This window comes from Triticum urartu, chromosome 7A (genome assembly GCF_056163025.1).
Source record: "Triticum urartu cultivar PI428250 chromosome 7A, HENAU_Tu73, whole genome shotgun sequence".
NCBI lineage: Eukaryota > Viridiplantae > Streptophyta > Magnoliopsida > Poales > Poaceae > Triticum > Triticum urartu.
In genome coordinates, this window is record NC_141879.1 from 219,613,029 (window position 1) to 219,635,188 (window position 22,160).

At 45.9% G+C, this 22,160-nt stretch overlaps 1 pseudogene; it reads left to right on the forward strand.

Annotated features, from left to right (window-relative positions):
* Positions 1-15,527: 15,527 nt before the first annotated feature.
* LOC125518669 (LOB domain-containing protein 30 pseudogene) lies at positions 15,528-16,922 on the forward strand (annotated as a pseudogene).
* Positions 16,923-22,160: the final 5,238 nt, after the last annotated feature.

The following is a 22,160-nucleotide window of genomic DNA, read 5'->3' on the forward strand; positions in this document are numbered from 1 at the left end:
AGAAGACGAGGTACCTAGCAAGATCCTTGCTGGAGACGTCTGTGAGGACCCCGGCAAGATCCTTGCTGGGGACGTCGACAAGACCACGACAAGACTCCGCCGCCCCGTCACCGCTACAGCGCAGTGGCCGGCTTGCCAGCCTAGCAAGCGCCTGCGTGGTGGCATGCAAATCTTCGTGAAGATCCTACCACCTCTCCAGCATGGCAGCTGGCCAGCCAACTTAGCACTACATGCCTCGCCGGCATGGACGCTTGTCAATACGGAGCGGGGCGGCGACAGATGGGACGGGTTCTACTCCCGTCCCTGATAAAGCCGAGGGGCACATAAGCAACACATTTAATACGTTTTGTCCTAAGACGCTAGTGATAAACATAGGCACTGTAGCTACTTTACACCTCCTGTGTGCCATTGTGGCAGCCCCTTAGACATATAAAAGGAGGCCCATGGCGTACTGGAGGAGGATTCAGAATTTTGAACCTCTCGGCCCAGCTTGCATGCGTGGCAGCTAGCCGAAGCTCAAGAACACAGAATATACACTCAAGAAGGACTAGGGTTTTACGCTTCTCAACAGCCCGAACCTGGGTAAAAATCCGTCGTGTTGACCATTTGATCTCCTCTTTGCTCTACCCCTCTTCCCTGCCAAACCGTAGAAGGGATCCACATGATCCCGTAGGTGTCGTTCACGCCAACATCTTTGGCACGCCAGGCAGGGGAAGAGAGTTTGGCAAACCTGATCTAGTGGTTAGCACGTCGTTTCCTCGATCACCATGGCTCCCAAGTAGAAGGGGATCATGGCGATCGGTCCGTCTGGAGCCGTGCTTCCTATGGGCGGTGAAGCGACTTCCAAGGCACCCCCGCCAGCGTCTGCGCTGCGGTCCTCCCAGGTCATGTGCAACAGGTAGCGCCGCGACGTTGGTGACCCCGGACGCCGCCGCGGGAAGAGCCCTCAGCATCATTCTTGAGATGCATAGAGCCAGCAAGCACTAATGAGCCGCCAAGGCTCCATATTCCTATTTTCTCTTCTTTCTTTTTCCCAAAGGACAGAAGTTTCCCTTGCATACAAGTTTGCCAGGGGGATAGAGAGTGTGGATGCCAACATGCGATGCTTGAGGTGGCATCTTGCAAAGAAGAATACAGCAGCAAAAAGATAAGTCACGAGACTTCAAGCAAATTTCTTTTAATATCAGGTTATTTTCTTCGAATGGTCTCGGTTCTTGTATAGGAAAACCTGCACATGAAGGAACCTTGTCGGGATTGGTTGCGCCCTTGCCCCGTTTCGAGTCCGCTCAATGGCTCAAGTAGGTGCACTAAGAATGGCAAGGTGCCTTGCCGGCAGCGGCCCCCCCAGCAGGCTGCAAAGGATCCATTCTCAAAGCGCTCGTGGCTAGGGTGCGCGCGCCGGCAAGCCTTTCCCAGTAGCGTGTAGGGTGCATACCATACAAATAGGAATCATACGAGGAAGATAGCATGCATTCGATTCGAAAAATATCAAGTTATATTACATTAATATTTGTCATAGTTCTAACCTAACTGGGATTGCTTTGGGTACGGATCCATGGCGGGGAGAGGGTGTGGAGCACCTAGTGTTGGCGTTGGCCTTCCACCCTCTTGACGTCGTCAACCAGGCTGACGACGGGCGCGACAAGCTCTTCAAGTGCCCGGCGGTCCGCATCTGCCAGCAAGCTGTCTTGGCTGAGGTCATGTCGGGGTTCCTGTACGCCACCTTGGTGAGCACCGTGAGGAGGGTGCCCCGGTAAAGCTTCTGGGACTCGTTGGCCAGGTGGGTCGCTCAGCCGTCGGGGAGTATCTTCAAGGTGTCAAGGACGGCCTCGAAGAACATGGTCACCCTGGCGCTCTCAGTTATCTTATCGTCGTGAGAGAACCTGATGCTCGATAGGCCCATGATGGATATCTGCGTGGTGAGCCTTTCCGAGATGTCGACAAGGCGCGCGGTCCAGTTTCCCACGCCAACCACAAAGTCGTTGTCCTCGGCGGTAGCACTCTCAAGCAGTAGCTTCTCATCCTCGACCTTCTTGGCCAGGGTCTTCTCACGAGCCCTGCTGCCTGCAAGGTCTCCTCTAGGGTGGTCAGCTTCAGCTTCAGATCAGCAATGGAGTCGTTGGCTTCAATGAGCAGCTTGGTCTTGTCAGATATAGTGACCTGTAAGCTTGCCAAGGTGTGGATAGTCTTGTCCCTGTCACTCTTAAGCGTCGCCACCTCCTTGCTATGATTCTCCATTTCCGCCTCCAGGTCCTCAACCTTGCCGGCCAGCTCGTTCTTGGCAACCTTTGCGGCTTCAGCAGCATCTACAACCTCCTTCAGCTTGTCGGCGTGATCCAGGACCAGAGCAGCGAGTGCATCCTTGTGTTTCTGCTCCAGTTCCTGGGTCTGCTGCATGACAAGCTTCTCAATTTCTTCGTCCTTGTCGTGGAGCTTGGCGGCAAGCGCCTCCTCATGAGCGGCAAGGTCTTCTTCTTGTGTGTCGAGAGAGATGTGGCGCTCTCTTAGCTCACCGTCCTCCTTGGTGGTTCGTGCAGCGGTTTCCTCCTGGGCCTTCTCAATGTCTGATTGCTTTAGGAGGAGCTCATTCCAGCGCTGACTCAGCTGCTCCTGGCTGGTCTTCAAATCCTACCGGGCCTCTGTAAAACAGGCCTGCATCTGCTCGACGCGCTCTTGGAAGCCCGCCTCTGCCGCATCAACGACCACTGTCCTGGAGTCCAGCTTCTCCTTGCGGGCACAGTAAAGTTCTTGAAGCCTCTAGAAGTTGCTGCTCATGGCTTGGAGGAGCTGGTCCTCCTTGGAACTGCCGCTGGTGGCACCTGGCTCGTCAACAACCTGGAGCCCGGTAGCAGCAATGGCCTCTTCGTCAAAAACCACCCCTCGGCAGGTGCTCCGGTGCTTACCATCCCCGGGATGATGACAAACAGATCCTCGCCGATCTTCAGGTATCTTCTCGAGTTGGGGGCTTCAGAGGTGGATGGTTGGTCGTCGGCCACCATCGCCCCGGCAGTCGAGGGCTCTGGGACTGATGCAGCGCCAGGCACTCCTGAGGCAGGGATGCCATCAGTATTGTCACCAGTTCCCTCGCTGGCCTCCCTGGCAGATCCCCTGGCGGCTTCTTCATGTGACCCCTTGGCGGCCTCGTCGGCGGCAACCTTGTCGGCCTTAGCGGCGACATCCTTGGCAATCTCCTCGATGGTGCCATCGATATCCATCTGGCCCACCGAGGAGAGTTCTGAAAACCAAGGAGGAGAAAAGGATGAAACCATGATCAGAGTTCGAAGCAAAAATAAATTACACCGGGGAACTGGTCAAGATCAGGAGCAGGGCGGCTCACCTACGATGATTTGGGGAGGAGTGGTTCCCTCACCACCAACACTTGTTGCTGGGATGGGGCCGCCGGCACCTGTGCTTGACGGCTCTCCCTCCGCATGTGTGGACTCATTGAGGGAGAGCCTTGCCGGGGATCACTCCCTTGGCGCCGGTAGAAGCCCTTGCCGGGACCCTTCACTGGGCGGTGTGGTGGCTGATGGAGGAGGCATGTTGGGGGCGGCCCTTGACGGCCCCTCATGTTGCCGCTCTTCCCCTGCAAACCTGACAAGATTAATGGTGAAAATACACACCCTAGCGCTCGTTAATGGAAAGTGGGTAATCGACTCACGCTGGGGGCTGAGTCAGGGGCTGCGTTGTGGAATGGGGCCCAGGCTAATCGTGATCACCTCCGGCACACTTGAGGTGCTTGCCGGGGGCTCGTCACCTGTCGAGGTCTTGGCCCTCTTTGCCATCCTCTATGCCAATGTCTCCGTGTCCCTACAGAGGCAAGCCAAGACGAGATCAAGTCATGCGAAATAACCAAAACAGCGATCCAGGAAATGGAGAAGGTGATGGAGCACTTACTCATCCCCTTCTTTGTCCTCTTCCTACAACCTCCTCCTGTTCGGGCTCATGGAAGAGAGGTCGTAGTCGACCTCTGGTATGGTGTTCGTTCGAAGGGGTGGAGACAGAGGCCTGGGTCGCTTGGCCGCGGCGGAAGCGGTGGCCACTGTTTCCTGTGCTACCATGCACTACTAGGGAAAAGCCTAGCAGCAGCGTGGGTTTTGGGTGTATTAGTAGCGCGGGTGCCCACGCTACTGATACGACGCCACAGCTAACTTGTCGTAGTAGCGCGTGTTGACACACGCTACTGCTATACATGGTTAGCTGTAGCGTGCGTTGCAAACAGCGCTACTGCTAATTAGCTGTAGCGGGTCTTATACCCCGCGCTACTGCTATTACTTTCAAAAACAAAACAAAAATCTTGATCCCGTGGGTGCTGTCAATGGCAGCAATGGTAAGGTCTAGCGATGATTGGCATCGCCGGAGACATGAACGGACAGCGGAAGACCAGATCCAGCAGTGGCTGTTGGAGAGGGCCCGTTTCTATGGCAGAGACAGGCCGCGGCGTGGGGCTTCTCTTCCCGACCATGCCATATAGCTCCGGGTCATCCATGGCGACGACCTGCATGGACATGGACATGGGAGGGTGAGTCAAACCAGAGGGAGAGAGAGAAAAGGAAAACCGAGGGAGAGAGGAAGGTGATGTAGGTAGCAGCGGAGCTAGTCACTGGTGGCGAGGTGCTCCGGTGTGGTGGCGTGGGGCGGCGGCCTCCTAGACGTTGATGGAAGACCGGTGAGCTCCTAGACGCCGGTGGCGCGAGGCGGCGGCCTCTTTCGGCGCCATGGAGGAGGATGGGTGCATGGGCAAGAGGTCCATGTGAGAGCGTATGGAAAGTGAGAGGAGATAGTGGTGGAAGAGAGGAGGGATTTGGGGGAGGAGATGGGGATTCGGCCGAGGATATGGCGACTTCACCTACCTCAAACTTAGTAGTAGCGAGGGGCATTAAACCGCGCTACTACTATCAACTTAGTAGTAGCGCGGGTTTATACACCTCGCTACTACTATGGCATATGTCGGGAGGCACGGTAGAGACCCCTTAGTAGTAGCGAGGGTTAAAAACCCGCGCTAGTACTATGAACTTAGTAGTAGCGAGGGTTAAAAACCCGCACTACTGCTAATTAGCAGTAGCGCTTCTTTTTGTGCCGCGCTACTGCTAACATTCTGTGTATAAGGTTTTCCCTAGTAGTGGTGGCCGTGCGCCTCGTATGGCGCACAGATTGCGCCTGGGCGTCTTGTCGTTGTGCGGCCTTGCCAGCCGCCCTCTTGACGGGGACCTCTTCGGGCGAGCATGCTCCCTGGATCCAATTCGCCGGAGGACGCGCTTCCTCTCCCCGGACTGGGGGCTCCTCAGGCGACTCCTCTTCCTCCGTGTCGTCGGCCGCCTCCTCGGCAGAAGGGCCCCCGGTGGCGGCGCCGCTGTGCCCCCCGGCGGTCTCTGTCTGCTCAGCAAAATCTTCTTTGGCCCCAGCCTGTCTTTCCGGAAAGCCGACGCTGCCGGCCGCGGCGGCAAGAGCTGCCTCTTCCGCCCTGCCGGCGATGTACTCCACGTCTTCATCGGTGGTGTCGCGGACGAGTTGTTTTTCCTCATGGACAGGCCGCTCCGATAAGCTGTCGAAGAACTCTTGCATCCACACCTCATCTGGCTCGACCCAGCTCTGGTCAAGGCCGTGAGTGTTGAACTACGGCATCATAGCAATGATGGAGGACCAGGCAGAGTTGTTGCACAGGGGACCATGACAGCCGGCAACTTGAACGGCTTGTCGGCCTCCTCAGCCTTGCTGGCTTTTTTGGCCTTGCTGGGCTTGTCGACCTTGAGATGGAACAACTTTGAATAGAGCGACGCGTGCTGCATCACTGTAAAGTTTTGATTCAGGCCGGGGCGCAACCTCATAATATCTGCCGCATTCTGGAACTCCCAAGCCGTCCTCCCTTTGTTATGTAGAGGGGTGATACAGCGGCGGAGAAAATTGGCCCCGATCATCTCCAAGGTGAGCCCGGCGGACTTGAGGCGGTGGATTCTGGTGGTGGCGACTGTGAGCATCTTGTCCTGAGGGTCGAGGTTGCCCCAGTTGTTGTGACGGGCCACTTACGCTTGCCAGGTGATGTAAAATGGATGCGGCTATTTTTCCATAATCCAGCACCACCTGTGCCGCCACTCGTCCCACTTCTCCTTCTGGGTCCTATTTGGATACGTCCCCTTGCAGTAAGCCCTCGGGATCCAAGTGACGCAGCCGGACAGCGCCCCTCCTGGCTGGATGGGGGGATGAAATAGTGCGGAAGAGCACCGTGTTGGGGACCACCCCGGCGAAATTCTCACAGAGGTGGGCGAAGATGGCCAAACACGCCACGGAGTTCGGCGTGAAATCCAAAAGATGGAAGCTGAAGGTATACATGATGTCGATGAAGAAATCCGAGAATGGGGGGCAGAGCCCGCAGTAGAGATAATCAACGAAAAAGGGGAATCTATCCAGACATGGTGCGTCATTGGGACCAGGGATGACGCGGGTGGAGGGATGCCCCGTCGTCTCCCTCCCCCACATGAACTAGTACCGATCCTTGAGCGCACGCACGTCGAGCCCTGGACTGAAGACGATGTGCTCCCTCCGCATCATCACCAGCTCGCCCTCCGGCACTTCTTCCCACTCGCTCGCCTTGAGCGCTCCCTTGCCCTTGTTTTTGGGCGCCATAGCAGCCGACGGAGGGCGGGGGGGGGGGGGGGGGCAAAAGTGGTGAGGGCGCGACGGCGATGGGCGGAGAAGAAGGATCTGGATTGGGCTCAATGAAGAAGAAGGAGACGGCGGCTTCCTAGGTTGGTATGGGCGAGAAGGGTAAATGAGCAGCGCCCCTGGCCCGGGGAAGGCACGGGGCTGCCTCTTTACTATTTGATTTGAAGGCATTGGCGTAGGCACAGGCGTGCCGCAACTGTTCCACGCATGACCCCCATGCCGCGCACTCAATACAGATCATGGGGAAGCGCAACAGACGAGAAGATTATGCCAGTTATACCCTACCACGCATGCCCGCGCACTGTTTGGGCCTGGCCCAATGATGCTCCGCACTTGTGCGTGGCCCAGGCCCGGGCGCTCCTGTCGATGTACTGAAGTTTGGGCCCTTTAGCACCCCATACTTGTGCATGGGCAGTCGTAGCCCCACGCGCGGCGAGGCATGAAGAATGCAATCAAGGATAAAAACGAGATACAAGGCGAAGAGAAGTGGCGGATCCAGAGAACAGAGGACCAGCAGGACCCCCGGCAAGATCCTTGTCGGGATAGCTTGCACCACCCCCGGCAAGATCCTTGCCGAGATAGCTTGCGCCACCCCCGGCAAGATCCTTGCTAGGACAGCTTGCGCCACCCCGGCAAGATCCTTGCCGGGGTGGCTTACAGGGCACTAACAAGAGCACCACCCTTGTGCTTGAGAGCTCTGACACCATCAACAACGTTAAGGCTAAGACCCAGGGGCGCGCGCGTAGAGGCGTGTAGATCTTTGTGGTGGCCAGAAGATGAGGTACCTAGCAAGATCCTTGCCGGAGACATCTGCGAGGCCTCCACAAGATCCTTGCCGGGGACGTCGACAAGACCGCGGCAAGACTCCGCCACCCCGTCACTGCTCCAGCGTAGTGGCCGGCCTGCCAGCCTAGCAAGCGCGTGCGTGGTGGCATGCATATCTTCGTGAAGATCCTGCCACCTCTCCAGCACGGCAGCTGGCCAGCCAACTTGGCACCGCATGCCTCGCCGGCATGGACGCGTGTCAAGATGGAGCGGGGCGGCGACGGACGGAACGGGTTCTACTCCCGTCCCCGATAAAGCTGAGGGGCACGTAAGCAACGCATTTAATGCGTTTTGTCCTAAGACGCTAGTGATAAACATAGGCACTGTAGCTACTTTACACCTCCTGTGTGCCACTATGGCAGCCCCTTAGACATATAAAAGGAGGCCCACGGCGTACGGAGGAGGATTCAGACTTTTGAACATCTCGGCCCAGCATGCATGCGTGGCAGCTAGCCGAAGCCCAAGAACACAGAATATACACTCAAGCCGGACTAGGGTTTTACGCTTCTCAGCGGCCTGAACCTGGGTAAAAATCCGTCGTGTTGATCATTAGATCTGCTCTTTGCTCTACCCCTCTTCCCGGCCAAACCATAGTAGGGATTCACGTGATCTCGTAGGTGTCATTCACACCGACATAGACATAGAAAACCCATAATATGTGTTAGTTCACTAAGCGCATTGACACGTCTCCAACGTATCTATAATTTTTGATTGTTCCATGCTATATTATATCCTGTTTTGGACATTATTGTTCTTCATTATACACTTTTATATTATTTTTGGGACTAACCTATTAACCGGAGGCCCAGCCCAAAATTGCTGTTTTTTTGCCTATTTCAGAGTTTCGCGGAAAAAGAATATCAAACGGAGTCTAAACGGAATGAAACCTTCGGGAACGTGATTTTCGGAATGAACATGATCTAGAGGACACGAGGAGGGCACGAGGTAGGGGGCGCGCCTACCCCCCAAGCACGCCCTCCACCCTCGTGGGGCCCACTTTGCTCCACTGACATACTCCTTCCTCCTATATATACCTATGTACCCCCAAACTACCAGATACGGAGCCAAAACCCTAATTCCACCGCCGTAACTTTCTGTATCCATGAGATCCCATCTTGGGGCCTTTTCCAGAGCTCCGTCGGAGGGGGCATCGATCACGGAGGGCTTCTACATTAACACCATAGCCTCTCCGATGAAGTGTGAGTATTTTACTTTAGACCTTCGGTCCATAGTTATTAGCCAGATGGCTTCTTCTCTCTTTTTGGATCTCAATACAATGTTCTCCCCCTCTCTTGTGGAGATCTATTCGATGCAATCTTCTTTTGCAGTGTGTTTGTTGAGACCGATGAATTGTGGGTTTATGATCATGTTTATCTATGAACAATATTTGAATCTTCTCTGAATTCTTTTATGTATGATTGGTTATCTTTGCAAGTATCTTCGAATTATCAGTTTGGTTTGGCCTACTAGATTGATCTTTCTTGCAATGGGAGAAGTGCTTAGCTTTGGGTTCAATCTTGCGGTGTCCTTTCCCAGTGACAGTAGGGGCAGCAAGGCATGTATTGTATTGTTGCCATCGACGATAACAAGATGGGGTTTATTTCATATTGCATGAGTTTATCCCTCTACATCATGTCATCTTGCTTAAAGCGTTACTCTGTTCTTTTGAACTTAATACTCTAGATGCATGCTGGATAGCGGTTGATGTGTGGAGTAATAGTAGTAGATGCATGCAGGAGTCGGTCTACTTGTCTCGGACGTGATGCCTATATACATGATCATACCTAGATATTCTCATAACTATGCTCAGTTCTGTCAATTTCTCAATAGTAATTTGTTTACCCACCGTAATACTTATGCTCTCGAGAGAAGCCACTAGTGAAACCTATGGCCCCCGGGTCTATTTTCCATCATATTAATCTTCCGTCAACAAGCTATTTCCTTTTCCGTTTATTTTGCTTTCTTTACTTTGCATCTTTATCATAAAAATACCAAAAATATTATCTTATCATATCTATCAGATCTCAATTTCGTAAGTGACCGTGAAGGGATTTACAACCCCTTTATTGCGTTGGTTGGAGGATTTTATTTGTTTGTGTAGGTGCGAGGGACTCGTGCGTGGCCTCCTACTGGATTGATACCTTGGTTCTAAAAAACTGAGGGAAATACTTACGATACTTTGCTGCATCACCCTTTCCTCTTCAAGGGAAAACCAACGCAGTGCTCAAGAGGTAGCAAGAAGGATTTCTGGCGCCGTTGCCGGGGAGTCTACACAAAAGTCAACATACCAAGTACCCATCACAAACCCTTATCTCCCGCATTACATTATTTGTTAATTGCCTCTCATTTTCCTCTCCCCCACTTCATCCTTGCCGTTTTATTTGCCCCCTCTTTCCGTTCGCCTTCCTCCTTCTTTTTGCCCCTTCCACTTTCTGCCGTTATGTCTGAAATTGGGGAAATTATTATTGATATGGACAATAATAATACATGGAAAATTCTGATGCTCTTGTTGAAGAACCCCATATCTTACATATAAAAAATTCCGAATTGGTAGTGGTAATATTATTGGAAAAGGAGTTATCCAAGATTTCTTCACTTGTACCGGTGCTTTTCCTTCTATGGGTAGTTCTATTCTTCATAGAACTAGTAGTCTTGCGGACGCTATCGCCATGCTTGTAGTTGAACTTGAAAGACAATTTATGCACATGCATCCTTGCATACAAAGGATTTTCCCAGAATTTTCTAATATTGAGCATTCTTCTGTTAAGCATGCCGCTACTATAATTTTGGCTCATGAGTTTAGATTTATAATAGAAGAGGCCAAAGAAATGTTTGCACATTATAGGGTGGACGCTGGCCGTCCTCCCATAGAGACTATCATTTTTGATCAAGAAGAAATAATGCGTTTTCAATCTCTAGACTTTGTTGCTTTCAATGAAAATCTTAGAAAAAGGGTTCCTAACAATGTCCTAGTTGATAGAATTTCTGAACTTAATAATGATTGAGCTATTCGAAATAATGAGCTAGGATATTATCTTGAGTATAGGCTCACAAAGTTCTGTCAAAAGAGTGCTTATAATGATGAATTGGTTGTGCAATACGAAGAGCCAAAGGAGTAACCTATACCTCCTAAAGTTGATCTTGGGGACTTTGGTCCCATTAAATTTAGCCCTTTTGATTACTTTTGCTTGCCTCAAAGAAAACTTGCTGCCGAACGTAGAGAATATGAAATGATTTTTAATGATCTATCCTATTATTATGGCAATACCTAGATCTATCCTTGCTTTTATGCCTAGCTAGGGGCGTTAAACGATAGCGCTTGTTGGGAGGCAAACCAATTTTATTTTTATTCCTTGCTTTTTGCTCCTGTTTAGTAATAAATAATTTATCTAACCTCTGTTTTTGTTGTGTTTTTTGTGTTTAATTAGTGTTTGTGCCAAGTAGAACCGTTGGAAAGACTTGGGGAAAGTCTTTTTAATCTTGCTGTAAAAAAACAGAAACTTTGGCGCTCACGAGAATTGCTGCCTTTTTTATTTGGAAAGTGATATTTAGTTAATTATTTTTGAATATGATTAATAGATAAATTCCTCACGTCCAGCAATTTATTTTAGAATTTTTGGGGTTACAGAACTTGCGTTAGCTACAGATTACTACAGACTTTTCTGTTTTTTACAGATTATGATTTTCGTGTGTTGTTTGCTTATTTTGATGAATCTATGGCTAGTAAAATAGTTTATAAACCACAGAGAAGTTGTAATACAGTAGGTTCAACACTAATATAAATAAATAATGAGTTCATTAGAGTACCTTGAAGTGGTGTTTTGTTTTCTTTCGCTAACGGAGCTCATGAGATTTTCTACTTTAAGTTTTGTGTTGTGAAGTTTTCAAGTTTTGGGTGCAAGATTTGATGGATTATGGAACAAGGAGTGGAAAGAGCCTAAGCTTGGGGATGTTCATGGAACCCCAAGATAATCTAAGGACACCTAAAATCCCAAGCTTGGGGATGCCCCGGAAGGCATCCCCTCTTTCGTCTACTTCCATCGGTAACTTTACTTGGAGCTATATTTTTATTTAGCACATGATATGTTTTTTGCTTGGAGAGTCTTGTATTATTTGAGTCTTTATTTGTTAGTTTTCCACAGTCATCCTTGCTGTACACACCTTTTTAGAGAGACACACATGATTTGGAAATTGTTAGAATACTATATGTGCTTCACTTATATCTTTTGAGTTATATAGTTTTTGCTCTAGTGCTTCACTTATATCTTTTAGGGCATGGTGGTAGATTTGTTTTATAGAAACTATTGTTCTCTCATGCTTCACTTAGATTATTTTGAGAGTCCTACAAAACAGCGTGGTAATTTGCTTTAATTATGTTAGGGATTCAAGATTAATAAAAAAACTTCTTATGAGTGTGTTGAATACTATGAGAAGTTTGATACTTGATAATTGTTTTGAGATATGGAGATGGTGATATTAGAGTCGTGCTAGTTGAGTAGTTTTGAATTTGAGAAATGCTTGTGTTGAAGTTTGTGATTCCCGTAGCATGCACGTATGGTGAACCATTATGTGAAGAAGTTGGAGCATGATTAATTTATTGATTGTCTTCCTTATGAGTGGCGGTCGGGGACGAGCGATGGTATTTTCCTACCAATCTATCCCCCTAGGAACATGCGCGTAATACTTTGATTCGGTAACTTGTAGATTTTTGCAATAAGTATATGAGTTCTTTATGACTAATGTTGAGTCCATGGATTATACGCACTTTCTTCCTTCCACCATTGCTAGCCTCTCTTATACCATGCACTTTTCGCTGGTATCATAAACCCACCAAATAACTTCCTCAAAACAGCCATCATACCTACCTATCATGGAATTTCCATAGCCATTCCGAGATATATTGCCATGCAACTTACCACCGTTCCGTTTATTATGACACGCTCCATCATTGTCATATTGCTTTGCATGATCATGTAGTTGACATTGTATTTGTGGCAAAGCCACCGTTCATAATTCTTTCATACATGTCACTCTTGATTCATTGCATATCCCGGTACACCGTCGGAGGCATTCACATAGAGTCATATTTTGTATTGAATTGTAATTCTTGAGTTGTAAGTAAATAAAAGTGTGATGATTATCATTGTTAGAGCATTGTCCCAAGTGAGGAAAGGATGATGGAGACTATGATTCCCCCACAAGTCGGGATGAGACTCCAGACTGAAAAAAAGAGGCCATAAAAAAGATAAAAGGCCCAAATAAAAAAAGAGAGAAAAAGAGAGAAGGGACAATGCTACTATCCTTTTACCACACTTGTGCTTCAAAGTAGCACCATGATCTTCATGATAGAGAGTCTCCTATGATATCACTTTCATATACTAGTGTGAATTTTTCATTATAGAACTTGGCTTGTATATTCCAATGATGGGCTTCCTCAAAATGCCCTAGGTCTTCCTGAGCAAGCGAGTTGGATGCACACCCACTTAGTTCTTTTTGTTGAGCTTTCATATACTTATAGCTCTAGTGCATCCGTTGCATGGCAATCCCTACTCCCACATTGATATCTATTAATGGGCATCTCCATAGCCCGTTGATACACCTAGTTGATGTGAGACTATCTTCTCCCTTTTTGTCTTCTCCACAACCACCATTCTATTCCACATATAGTGCTATGTCCATGGCTCATGCTCATGTATTGCGTGAAGATTGAAAAAGTTTGAGAACATCAAAAGTATGAAACAATTTCTTGGCTTGTCATCGGGGTTGTGCATGATTTAAATACTTTGTGTGGCGAAGATGGAGCATAGCCAGACTATATGATTTTGTAGGGATAACTTTCTTTGGCCATGTTATTTTGAAGAGACATAATTGCTTAGTTAGTATGCTTGAAGTATTATTATTTCTATGTTAATATTGAACTTTTGTCTTGAATCTTTCGGATCTGAATATTCATACCACAATTAAGAGAATTACATTGAAATTATGCCAAGTAGCATTCCACATCAAAAATTCTGTTTTTATCATTTACCTACTCGAGGACGAGCAGGAATTAAGCTTGGGGATGCTTGATATGTCTCCAACGTATCTATAATTTTTGATCGTTCCATGCTATATTATATCCTATTTTGGACATTATTGGGCTTTATTATACACTTTTATATTATTTTGGGGACTAACCTATTAACCGAAGGCCCAACCCAGAATTGTTGTTTTTTCCTATTTCAGAGTTTCGCAAAAAAAGAATATGAAACTGAGTCCAAATGGAATGAAACCTTCGGGAACGTGATTTTCGGAATGGACATGATCCAGAGGACTTGGACCCTACGTTAAGAAAGCAGCCAGGAGGGCACGAGGTAGGGGGCGCGCCTACCCCCCCCCCCCCCCAGGCGCACCCTCCACCCTCATGGGGCCCACGTTGCTCCACCGACGTACTCCTTCCTCCTATATATACCTATGTACCCCCAAACTACCAGATACGGAGCCAAAACCCTAATTCCACCACCGTAACTTTCTGTATCCGTGAGATCCCATCTTGGGGCCTTTTCCAGAGCTCCGCCAGAGGGGGCATCGATCACGGAGGGCTTCTACATCAACACCATAGCCTCTCCGATGAAGTGTGAGTAGTTTACTTCAGACCTTCGGGTCCATAGTTATTATCTAGATGTCTTCTTCTCTCTTTTCTGATCTCAATACAAAGTTCTCTCCCTCTCTTGTAGAGATCTATTCGATGTAATCTTCTTTTGCGGTGTGCTTGTTGAGACCGATGAATTGTGGGTTTATGATCAAGTTTATCTATGAACGATATTTGAATCTTCTCTGAATTCTTTTATGTATGATTGGTTATCTTTGCAAGTCTCTTCGAATTATCAGTTTGGTTTGGCCTACTAGATTGATCTTTCTTGCAATGGGAGAAGTGCTTAGCTTTGGGTTCAATCTTGCGGTGTCCTTTCCCAGTGACAGTAGGGGCAGCAAGGCACGTATTGTATCGTTGCCATCAAGGATAACAAGATGGGGTTTATTTCATGTTGCATGAGTTTATCCCTCTACATCATGTCATCTTGCTTAAAGTGTTACTCTGTTCTTTTGAACTTAATACTCTAGATGCAGGCAGGAGTCGGTCTACTTGTCTCGGACGTGATGCCTATATACATGATCATACCTAGATATTCTCATAACTATGCTCAATTCTGTCAATTGCTCAACAGTAATCTGTTTACCCACCGTAATACTTATGCTCTCGAGAGAAGCCACTAGTGAAACCTATGGCCCCTGGGTCTATTTTCCATCATATTAATCTTCCGTCAACAAGCTATTTCCTTTTCCATTTATTTTGCTTTCTTTACTTTGCATCTTTATCATAAAAATACCCAAAATATTATCTTATCATATCTATCAGATCTCACTTTTGTAAGTGACCGTGAAGGGATTGACAACCCCTTTATTGTGTTGGTTGCGAGGATTTTATTTGTTTGTGTAGGTGCGAGGGACTCGTGCGTGGCCTCCTACTGGATTGATACCTTGGTTCTCAAAAACTGAGGGAAATACTTACGCTACTTTGCTGCATCACCCTTTCCTCTTCAAGGGAAAACCAACGCAGTGCTCACGAGGTAGCACACATCCCAACTTGTTTGCTTGTAGTCAGTTAGGTTCACACAAATATTCTAGACCTTCAAGGAGAGAAGTGTATGACTAGCTGGCTAAGGTGAGTTATATTTATTTGGTAATTATGTCCTTGCCATGGCTCGTTATCCATAACAAAAACCTAAGCAGATAGGCCTAAAGAATTTATGGAATAGCCAAAAAATGGCAACACAAAGTTGGAAACTATTAATGACTACTAGTATATATACACACACATACCACCCTCCTACGATTGTATGGACTAATTGCTCCCACATCCCTTTCTTGTGTGTGTTTACATACCATAAAAATGCCCACAAGTTCCCTTCCCTCTCACTTCTAGACATTTTAACCCTCTCCAAATTCGAGAAGCTAGGATAGTCTAGAAACCGAGGAGCTAGGTATCATTCCCTTCGAGAATGAGTGGGTCATCGACCAGTGCAAGCGTCAGTGTTGGCGGCAGGCCGAGTGGTTGTAGTGGAGGGCCGTGCGGGGCATGCAAGTTCCTGCGACGCAAGTGCGCGGATGATTGCATCTTTGCACCTTATTTCGACTCAGAGCAAGGGGTGGAGCACTTCACCGCGGTGCACAAGGTGTTCGGTGCCAGCAATGTTTCCAAGATCCTTAATCAAGCCCCTCCCCACAAGCGCCTTGATGCCGCCATCACTGTATGTTATGAGGCAAAGGCGCGTCTTCGTGACCCTATCTACGGCTGTGTCGGTGACATCTTCGCCCTCCAACAACGGGTATGTGTATGAACACCCTAAATACTATGTATACTCTCTATCTCTCTTTGTCATATAATTGCAAGATGATGATCAACGGATATTGAATTGGTTCTTTGGAAAGTGCACTTTGATGTGATACTACTTTAGTTCTGATTTTGGCTTTTGGAGTTGTTTGTGCCTTCTTCCAAGGAAGGGAATGGGCCTCCATTTGTAACACGAAAAGCCAACAAGTCAAGCAAATTAAAGGAGTCAATGTAGAAGGAACTTACTATAATTTGATGCACATCCACATCCTACCACCATTAATACTCTCATTACCATTATTTTCTTCATTTAGTTTTGTTCTTCATGCATGATATGTAGTTTGTTGGTGTGTGCATATGTTAAATCACCATACTCCTAGATGGTATGCTCCTTTTTTTGCAAACCAACAGGGGACATAGGCCCTAATCCTCACATCCTAACATGTGTGAAATAAGTCTATGCTAATGCAATTCTTGAAGTGGTAGACAGATACCCACCTGCCAAACTCTTTTATTGGATACATTAATTTTTTGCAACACGGTTTTTGCGCATGTCATTTAACTATTTGCTGCTTAATTTTATCATATTATGTTGTTATGTAGGAAGATGCGATGTGAATTTTGTATCCATTTCAATGATATGATCATATTGCTCTTTCATAGTTTTTTCATGATTTATATATTGATCAATCTCCTCCAGGTAGCGAACCTCCAGGACGAAGTCGCCTTCCTACAGGCCCACCTCACGACACCGCAACAACCTTCACCGCCTCCTTTTCCGTCCCCGCCGTACATACCCATGACCACTGAGTTCTCCATTTCTGAACTGGCGTCATTGTCCAATGTCCCGAACACCGTTGAACTATCTTCGTTGTTCGACCCGTCGATGCAGTGGGCCTTCCAACAGCAACACCAACAACCATATGGCCAGACAGGGGAAGGCTCTGGCGGTAGAGGCAACACCAACTCCAATGGCGATGACTTGCAAGCCCTGGCTAGGGAGCTCTTGGATCGACGGTCGACAGGATTGACACCCCAGCAACCATCGAACACACAGTTTTGAGATTGTTTGCCTAGCTTGGTGAACTAAGTTATCTAAGATATTTAAAGCATACATTCATTGTGTGAGAGGAGTACATGATTGCTTTTAATGTGAGAAAATTTCATCTGATTTTATGGATGGTAGTTAATAGGCACCACCCACTTTTTGCTTATCAGTTTTATTCTTTACTAGGGTAGCAGGGGTGCCCAGTTACTACTTTTATATAAAACTTCTAAGATTGTTTCAGAGGAAGAATATTGGAGGGACTTTATTATTCCAATAATTTGAGATAAAGTTTGTTTTAATATGCATCTAATTTATTTCCTTAAATACCATCTTTGGTCACGTATGACTTTGCTTTTCGCCATTGTGCTACTTTGTGTCCATGTATTGGTGTTCGCTATGTGAATACAAATTTTGTAGAGACAGAGTGTGAGCTCCATATCTTGATTCGATTGATGTGAAATTTTGAGTCAATAAAGTATGCCCTCTACCAAAACATACGTGTCATCCATTTTTATGATACAATACCTAATATCCCTACTACTATAAAGTGATAGTTTCATCCTCCCTTAGAAAACAACAATAGAAATCCGGACAAAACCAGTGAGTAAGTTTTTGGCAATGGTTGTGTCCTTCTTCAACAGATTTGCACCAACAAGGGCTTGTGCCTTGCACGGTTCCCCTCTCAATACTCATCACAACAAGTCTTCCTAACCACACAACCACATAAGTATGAGAGACAACTACACTTTCAGGGAGGCGCCCGTAAAGGAAGGAGAAGTTTGGTCTCCTCTTACTCAGTCTCTTCTCCGCCTCAATGGCTGATGGTCAGGAACACATGATTTGGATGAAGATGCATCTCCAATGGGCTCCCCCATTCCGCACATGTGTGGCCTAAGATGACAATCCACATAGGTTTTGCCATCCAACGGGCTCCCTCATTTTGGCCCAGGTTGTGCAAAATCCATTAGCCCTGTTCCAAATCGAGGGAAGGAGTAGGGAATCTGGACTGTCCACAACAACAACCCAGCTCCACCCCTTAACTTTTTTCCAGACCCCTTCGGTTCCATGTCGAATCCCTTGCCTATACATCATAGTCCTCTCCTTTAAAACCACAACACCGCTGCCACCCTCCTTTTGCCATGGAGCCACCTCACCTAAACCATGTGCAACACCTCTGTATCGACACTATGCAGATGTTGCAATCTTCATTAGCCTACACATAATGATGATCCTAAGGCACCACCTTCACATAACGAACATGTTGAAACATGCACCCCATGTGGTGAAATTAAGGGTATCATAGCACAAATAACGAAATAATTTGCAACAACAAGGGTGAACATTCACAACAACTCCGAGGAGTCAAATTTAGCAAATGAATACAACTAGGTCTTTCGACCAAGGTACAACTCATACAACAGAAGCAAATATACCTTATATAGTTAAGAGTACAAATGGCATCAAGAATGCTTAAGAAAAAGCAAAGGCACCCATATCCCTACCCAGACCATTTTTTGTGGGATAACCAGCTAACATCATCCATCAATAAACCTGCTTCGTTAATAGTTGCCGATTGGATGGCAGCCACCCAGGGAAAAAAAGTTGAAGTAAGCGAGGTGAGTACTCGGTTGTACTCGCAAGAATTACACACACCTAAAACTAGTTTATGCAACATGTTTCCAAGGAAGGGGAAAGTGATTTGGTGGCAAACATTAAACATTCTACAGAGACATGCTATGACCCGCATCTATCAGAATATATGCGAGAGCATATGGAATTAAGGATCACGATCACAACTACTCTCTCACCTACCAACCGTAAATAGCACTTGCTTATCTTCCCCATTGCATCTCCCATGAGGAGAACCCACAAGGCACTCACACATTGAAAACTTTTAATTATTAGTGTTTTTTGACTGGTTAAATTTTAATTATTAATTCTGAAGCTATTCTATAGATACAGGTCAATTTCTAGCTAGTCCAAAACTATGTGCACGACTATTCTAATAAATTATCCTAGCAGGGTTTGCACCAATGTACCCGAACATTCACCATCCTTTATAGGCCATTCGACCGCATTATATGCCAAAACTGGCGGGTATGGACGAGTACACAGTTTCCTAGTTACATTCAAGTCTGGGAAGCTGCTACTTGTGAACAGCGTTGGGATTTCCTTGAAGAGGAGAGGATGATGCAGTATAGTAGAGATAAGTATTTCCCTCAGTTAAGAATGAAGGTTATCGATCTAGTAGGAGAACCACGCAACACCTCATTAGCAGCACCTGCACACAAACAACAAATCCTTTCAACCCAACACGAACAAGGGGTTGTCTATCCCTTGACGATTACGTGCAAGATTAAATTGTATGGTGATAGATAGATCGAACAAAAATACAAAATAAAATAAATAAAGGAAAAGTACAACAAGGTATTTTTAGTTTTAATATATGATAAAAAGTAGACCCCGGGGTCATAGTTTTCACTAGAGGCTTCTCTCTTGAAAATAGCATACGGTGGGTAAACAAATTACTGTCGGGCAATTGATAGAAAGCAAAAAAATATGACGATATCCAAGGCAATGATCAATTATAGGCATCATGGCCGAGACAAGTTTACCTAAATGATCTACATCTACTAATATTACTCCACACATCGACCGCTATCTAGCATGCATCTAGAGTATTAAGTTCATAAAGAACGGAGTAACGCACCGCAAGATCGAACCCATTTGCAAGATAAATCAATCTAGTTGGCCAAACCAAATCAATAGATTGGAGAGAAATACAAAGCTATAATAATCATGCATAAAAAAGTTTAGAGAAAACTCAAATAATATTCATGGATAGATCTGATCATAAACTAACAATTCATGGAATCCCAATAAACACACCGCAAAAAGTCATTACATCAAATAGATCTCCAAGAACATCAAGGAGAACATTGTATTGAAGATCAAAGAGAGAGAAGAACCATCTAGCTACTAGCTATGGACTGGTAGGTCTGTGGTAATCTACTCACGCATCATGTGAAGGGTAGCAAGGTTGATGTAGAGCCCCTCCATGATCGATTCCCCCTCCGGCAAAGTACCGGAAAAGGCCTTCAGATGGGATCTCATGGGAACAGAAACTTGCGGCAGCGGAAAAAGTATTTCGGTTGGCTCTCTGATGTCAGGGGAATATTTGAGTATTTATAGAGGTTGAATTAGGGTTGGAGGTGGCACAAGGGCCCCACAAGCTTGGGGGCCACACCTCCCAAGCTTATCGCTCCCTCGTGGCTCTTCTGGCCTTCTCTCGAACCTCCTAGGGTCTCTTCTGGTTCAGAAAAAATTAATCCAAAGTTTTTTCTCCGTTTGGACTCTATCTGATATCGATTTCCTGAAAAGTGAAAAGTAGGCAAAAAACAACAACTGGCACTGGGCACTAAGTTAATAGGTTAGTCCCAAAAAATCATATATAATTGTTTGTTAGTGTATATAAAACATCCAAGATTAATACTATAATAGCATGGAACAATCAAAAATTATGATACGTTAGAGACGTATCAGGCACCCCCAAGCTTAATCCCTGCTCGTCCTCAAGTAGGTAAATGATAAAAATAGAATTTTTGATGTGGAATGCTACCTATCATATTCATCATATAATCTTTTCTTTTGTAGCATGGATATTTGGACTTGAGTGATTCAAAGCAATAGTCTATAGTTTGACATGAAAACATAAATACTAAAGTATACCAGCAAGCAACCATGTCTTTCAAATTATCAACACTAAAGAAAGTTATCCCTAGCCCATTATGCCTAGTCATTGGTCCATTCATGAAACACACTCAATATTAGTTACAACCAATGCACAAGTATGACAATAGTGCTCTCTAGTTGGTGTTTTATAAGAGAAGATGGAGACTAAAAAATTAAAATTAAAATTGCATAAATGTAAATAGATACCTTCGCAGAGGGAAGCAGAGATTTGCAGAGGTGCCAGAGCTCAAGGCTTAAATTAGAGAGATAAAATTATTTTGAGAGGCATGCTTTCCCTGTCAACAAAAACGACTGAGAGTTCCCAATATCTTCCATGCTAAACACATTATAGGCGGTTCCCAAACATAAAATAAAGTTTATTTCCTTTCCACCATTCTTTAACAATCCATGGCTAGCCGTATCCATGGGTGCCTTCCATACCAACACTTCCCAAAGAATTTATTATTGTTATTTTTTTCATTTCGGGACTGGTCATCCCTATTACATTGCCACTTTCTTGTGCAGAATAACACACCTAGCATGGAAAATATTGGCCACCCCCTGCCACTTCATGAGCGGTATGGGCACACAAAACGGAAAATTATTTTTGAATTAGAGTTGGAACGTGCAAATTTACTTAGGAGGGCATTGAAATACCACATATAGGTAGGTATGCTGGACTCATTTGGCACAACTTTGGGTTTAAGGAACCGGATGCACAAGCAACATTCCCGCTTAGTACAAATGAAGGCTAGCAAATAGATTGAGAAGTGACCAACCAAAAAGCAAAAATGGTCATAAACATGCATTGAACATAACTAACACTGAATAATGCACCATAAGTAGGATATAACTTTGTTGGATAACTATTGACTTTATGTGCATGCGTAGGGAATCACAAACCTTAACACCATTATTCTTACAAAAGCATAATTAGTCACTAGCATAACTCACATATTATCATTTCCATATCGCACAACTATTGCTAGGAATCAAACTTATCATATCCAATGATCTATATGAAAGTTCTTATTATATCCTTCTTGTATATTCTTCACTTTGGGACCAAATTCATATCTTGTGCAAATTACCATTACTATTATCAACTCTCAAAAAGATATAATTTAAGCATGAGAGTGCAAATATTTCTTCAAAATATAATCACCGCCGTGCTCAGAAAGATTTAAGTAAAGCATTAGAGCAACTGCCGAACTAAAAAATATAAGTGAAGCACATAGAGTATTCCATCAAATAAAAAAATGTGTGTCCCTCTAAAAAGGCGTGTTCAGAAAAGATGATTGTGACAACCTAAAAAGAAAACAACGAAAATACTCATATAATACATGACGCCTCATGCAAAACTCATATGATGTCACGAATAAAAATATAGCTCCAAGTAAAATTACCAATAGTTGGTAGAGGAAAGAGGGGATGCCTTCCGGGACATTCCCAAGCTTAGTCTCTTGGGAGTCCTTGAATATTACCTTGGGGTGCCTTGGGCATCCCCAAGCTTAGGCTCTT